Genomic DNA, 6197 nt, shown 5'->3' on the forward strand with positions numbered 1-6197 from the left:
ACAAACCACTGACCACCTCCAGGCGCTTACCCATTGTCTCTCAAGATAAGGAGGCCCAAAGAAGAATGTTATGAATGACTGGGGACATTTGAATCCCTTATGTATAACGGAGGGAGAACACATAAGCAAGAACAGCATAGAAAGGGTTTGCTTAAAGAAAGGAAATTTTTGTACAATTTTTGCCTATATGAATTCTTAGAAACAATTAGATGCAGCAATGGGGGAAATGTTGTAAATTTCTGGACAGATGAATTAATATGGGCACAATGACCTTGGAATCACAACCAGTATGATTCACCACCTCCAGAACTGGTGAGAATTACAAGGGAGAGGGAGATGAAACCTGAACTGACACATTTCAAAATTACATCAGACTGAACTTAACTGAAGGCTCAATGGATTGATCCATACCACGCCACCAATAAATGCTGGTCTAGCCAGCGACTCCCACATCCCACGAACAAATAAAAAAAACTACTTTGGTTGGCATGCCTTAAATTTTCCTTATGTTATTATTAAGCAAATAGTGATAGTGTACAGCTTACAGTGCCTGAACAAATGTTCATTTCAAATAAAGAGTCCATTAGCAAGCAACACATTAAAGGCCTGGGGGGGTGGGGGGGAAAGAGAGGAGGTTGTAATTAATTTAGGCACAGACTTTAGATCCAATTCTACTGCTAATACATTTACAAAAATATATATATTTTCATAAAATTTTACTTCGCTTCATCACAAAAAGTATCTGCAATCTGTGCTGAGTTAACAAGTCTCAAACAGAGTAGCAATTGGGGTACGACACTTGACCTCAGTCAGAGAGGATAAAATTAGCCAAGATTGATTCTGCTGATCACTAACCAGTGACCGATGCTGGCCACTGAGTGAGGCCTGGATCAAGTTTGGCTGTGTTGCCTTGCATGATAAAATTGCCTGCCAACACTGAGCGGAGGTTCACACCCTATGAATGGGCATTTGCAAGAGGTACCAGAGAGCTGCTGGCATCTAAAACAAAACTGCATCCTAGAGAGAAAAAAATCACAAAAAGCAGCACCTGAGGGATGGGTGGGGTAAGAAAAAAAAAATTGGTAGAAAAGCTTGCACCAGGAAGTGCATTAACAATGTTCTTAAATCTCTAACTAAAAAAAAAACAACATACGCTCAGTAAGGCATTTTAAGGGAAATTCCAGTCCTGTGCTTCAGTGAGTAGCTGCACACACAGCACAGTTCAGAGATTCGGAGACACAATGTTGCAGCCCTATTCCATACCCATGTTCTCAAGTGCAGCTTCCTCATTCTGAGGGTGGGATTAACTTACCCTGTTGGTACCTGCATTTTCTGTTGATTTAAATGTCGCACTATCTGGATTGTGAAATTCAGTATGGCGACATGAACACCAATTTAAAGATATCAAATCCAAGTGCATTAGATCCAGCATGTGGATTTTCAGTACAAAACCTGCAACACCATTCCCTCTTTGCTCATTAGAAAGAGGAAGTAGATGTACAATCATTTTGAAAAGATGCTGACATCAACCTAAAAATCAACATCAACCTCACTTCCCTTTGCAAAACAAAGTTCTTTTTTGGATTCTGAGAGCATTATACTAACTACATCCTTATTGAACCTCATCTCACTGCACTGTAATTGTCATAATTGAATGAAAAACTTAATTGCTGCCTGACAGCATAGCTCTGGCAACCTTAACATGTTTCTAGTTTTCAAGCTACTCACTCAATTTGCAAAAACTTTCCTACACATCTTAAATACTAAATATTATGTTGAATCAAAATATAAAAGCACAAAATGATTTGGCTCAGTTAACAGTTAGCCAAGTGGCTATTGAAGCCAAATCAATCAAAAGACTTGAAGAAAAATATTGAAGGCTATGGGGAGAGGGCAGAGAAATGGGATGAGAGCTAGCACCAGCACGATGGGCCAAATGGTCTTTGTGCTATAGTTCCCATGGTTCAATGCCTTGAACAAATGTTTAATTATTTTTCCAAATTATGTATTCCCATATGCCTCAATGGATTATTTAGCCAGCTTTTTTAAAAAAAGAGTTTAACTATCATGTTTAGTTTAGTTTAGAGATACAGCACTGAAACAGGCCCTTCGGCCCACTGAGTCTGTGCCGACCTTCAACCACCCATTTATACTAATCCTACACTAATTCCATATTCCTACCACATCCCCACCTGTCCCTATATTTCCCTACCACCTATCTATACTAGGGGCAATTGCTAATGGCCAATTTACCCATCAACCTGCAAGTCTTTGACATGTGGGAGGAAACCGGAGCACCCGGAAGAAACCCACCTTTAAAATGCAAAATAATTGAAGATGTTTTCTTTTCTGTGGCTCCATCTAAATGCTGATATTAATGGGAGATCAATGAGTCCAACAATGTGGGGGAAGCTGAATTAATGCATACAAGTAAAAAGGCACTCAATAAGATTCCATAAAAGGCACTATTAGCAAAAATGAAAGCCCACATAATTGGAAGCAACCTTTTGACATGAGCAGTAATTGGTTAAGAGGGCAGAGAGTAGGGATAATGGGTATAAAGAACAAAGAACAGTACAGCACAGGAACAGGCCATTCGACCCTCCAAGCCTGCGCCGATCTTGATGCCTGCCTAAACTAACACCTTCTGCACTTCCGGGGCCCATATCCCTCTATTCCCTTCCTATTCATATATTTGTCAAGATGTCTCTTAAACGTCGCTATCGTATCTGCTTCCACCACCTCCCCTGGCAGCAAGTTCCAGGCACTCACCACCCTCTGTGTAAAAAACTTGCCTCGCACATCCCCTCTAAACTTTGCCCCTCGCACCTTAAACCTATGTCCCCTAGTAACTGACTCTTCCACCCTGCGAAAAAGCTTCTGACTATCCACTCTGTCCATGCCGCTCATAACTTTGTAAACCTCTATCATGTCGCCCCTCCACCTCCGTCGTTCCAGTGAAAACAATCCGAGTTTTTCCAACCTCTCCTCATAGCTAATGCCCTCCAGACCAGGCAACATCCTGGTAAACCTCCTCTGTACCCTCTCCAAAGCCTCCACGTCCTTCTGGTAGTGTGGCGACCAGAATTGCACGCAATATTCTAAGTGTGGCCTAACTAAGGTTCTGTACAGCTGCAACGACTTGCCAATTTTTATACTCTATGCCCCGACCGATGAAGGCAAGCATGCCGTATGCCTTCTTGACTACCTTATCCACCTGCGTTGCCACTTTCAGTGACCTGTGGACCTGTACGCCCAGATCTCTCTGCCTGTCAATACTCCCAAGGGTTCTGCCATTTACTGTATACTTCCCACCTGTATTAGACCTTCCAAAATGCATTACCTCACATTTGTCAGGATTAAACTCCATCTGCCATTTCTCCGCCCAAGTCTCCAACCGATCTATATCCTGCTGTATCCTCTGACAATCCTCATCACTATCCGCAACTCCACCAACCTTTGTGTCGTCCGCAAACCTACTAATCAGACCAGCTACATTTTCCTCCAAATCATTTATATATACTACAAACAGCAAAGGTCCCAGCACTGATCCCTGCAGAACACCACTAGTCACATCCCTCCATTCAGAAAAGCACCCATCCACTGTTACCCTCTGTCTTCTGTGACTGAGCCAGTTCTGTATCCATCTTGCCAGCTCACCTCTGATCCCGTGTGACTTCACCTTTTGCACCAGTCTGCCATGCGGGACCTTGTCAAAGGCTTTACTAAAGTCCATATAGACAACATCCACCGCCCTTCCCTCATCAATCACCTTCGTCACTTCCTCAAAAAACTCAATCAAATTAGTAAGACACGACCTCCCCTTCACAAAACCATGCTGTCTCTCGCTAATAAGTTCGTTTGTTTCTAAGTGGGAGTAAATCCTGTCCCGAAGAATCCTCTCTAATAGTTTCCCTACCACTGACATAAGGCTCACCGGCCTATAATTTCCTGGATTATCCTTACCACCCTTCTTAAACAAAGGAACAACATTGGCTATTCTCCAGTCCTCTGGGACCTCACCTGTAGCCAATGAGGATACAAAGATTTCTGTCAAGGCCCCAGCAATTTCTTCCCTTGCCTCCCTCAGTATTCTAGGGTAGATCCCATCAGGCCCTGGGGACTTATCTACCTTAATGCTTTGCAAGACACCAAACACCTCCTCCTTTTTGATAATGAGATGACTGAGACTATCTACACTCCCTTCCCTAGGCTCATCATCCACCAAGTCCTTCTCCTTGGTGAATACTTATGCAAAGTACTCATTTAGCACCTCACCCATTTCCTCTGGCTCCACGCATAGATTCCCATCTCTGTCCTTGAGTGGGCCAACCCTTTCCCTGGTTACCCTCTTGCTCTTTATATATGGATAAAAAGCCTTGGGATTTTCCTTAATCCTGTTTGCCAATGACTTTTCATGACCCCTTTTAGCCCTCCTAACTCCTTGCTTAAGTTCCTTCCTACTGTCTTTATATTCTTCAAGTGCTTCATCTGTTCCTAGCCTTCCAGCCCTTAGAAATGCTTCCTTTTTCTTTTTGACTAGGCTCACAATATCCCGTGTTATTCAAGCTTCCCGAAACTTGCCAAACTTGTCCTTCTTCCTCACAGGAACATGCTGGTCCTGGATTCCAATCAGCTGACGTTTGAAAGACTCCCACATGTCAGATGTTGATTTACCCTCAAACAGCCGCCCCCATTGTTCGGATGTATCTAATGGTGTCCTCCATGGATCTGTATTGGCACCTCAGCTTTTCATTGCATTTCTTAATGACTAAAACAAAGGGAGAGAGCTGTATATCCAAGTTTGCGGACACTAAGTTATGCAACACAGTAAGTCATTTAGATAGAAGCAGAAAGTTGCAAATGGACATGATGGATTGAGTGGACAAAACTATGGCATATAGCATTTAATGTGGGGAAGTGCACAAATCAGCCACTTTGAAAGATAGATCAGAGTATTTTCTAAATGGTGAAAAGCTAGAAACTGCAGAGAATCAGAGATTTAAGGGTTGGTGTACAGAAGTCACTAAAAGCAAGTGGACAAGTACAAAAAAACTAAATTAGAAAGGCTAATGGAATACGTCTATCTCAAGGGGCTGGAAGTTACACTACAGTCATATAGAACACTGATTAGACTGCATCTGGAGTGTTGTGCTCAGCTCAGGGCACTGCACCTCAAGGAGATATTAGCCTTGGAGGAGGTGCAGCACAGATGCACCCAAATGCCAGCAGGACTAGAAAGGTTAAATTACAAACGGCAGGTTGCATAGACTGAGCTCATAGTCCCTTAAGTAAAGATTAAGGAGTGATATAATTTGATCATTTCTCTCTACCCTATTTCCTCTGGTGGGAGAGTCCAGAACAAAGGGGCATATCCCTGATATTAGAGCTAGGTCATTCATGGCTGATGTCAGGAGGCATTTCACAGAGTATTGGAAACCTGGAACTGTTGCTCAAAATGCCCCATCAATTGAAAATTTCAAAATTAAGACAGATTTTGGAGGCAAGGGTATTAAAGATCATGGAACCAAGGTAGGTCAGTGAAGTCAAGATACATATTGGCCATGGCCTAATTTAATGACGTTTAGAAGGGAGCATGGAATAGAGAGGCATAACATGAAAAAGGAAAAGGGGGGGGGGAGGAAAAATTGCAAAACACAAGTGGACAACCAAGTCAGCCATTCATATACCAGAAATGCTCACATCTTGCAGCTCATTGCAGTTACCATTTCTGCAGCAGCGCCAGGAAAGTAAAGCAAGTAACTTGGAAAGGATGCAGAATCTGTGCAGATCAGCAGCAGTACCACAGCTGATGGTAGGCCAGAGAGCTGGAGGTTCTCTTTCCCTCCAGCCCAGGAAGGTGCAAATAATAATAGCTATGATTGAGAAGTTCACAGCAGGTTGCGTTTGAGGTGGAAACTTAGGTCACGCTTTATTCGGCTCTCCAGGCCAGCTTTAGGATATAAAATATTTCTTCCTCTCCCATGGAGTGTGTGTCAAGGCAAGGTGCAGCACTCAAGATCAGCCAAGTTGAAGAATTTAACCTACAGCGCACACCATTAGATCTTAACTGGGGACATCTTTCACAGCCTCTATTCACGACTTACATTTCAAACACGACTATTTAAATTCTGCTATAAAAAAGATTTTAGATAGCGCTTCAGTCTTAATTTCCCTCATTAATCCAAACTTAGACA

The sequence above is a fragment of the Heterodontus francisci genome, chromosome X, assembly GCF_036365525.1.
Source record: "Heterodontus francisci isolate sHetFra1 chromosome X, sHetFra1.hap1, whole genome shotgun sequence".
NCBI lineage: Eukaryota > Metazoa > Chordata > Chondrichthyes > Heterodontiformes > Heterodontidae > Heterodontus > Heterodontus francisci.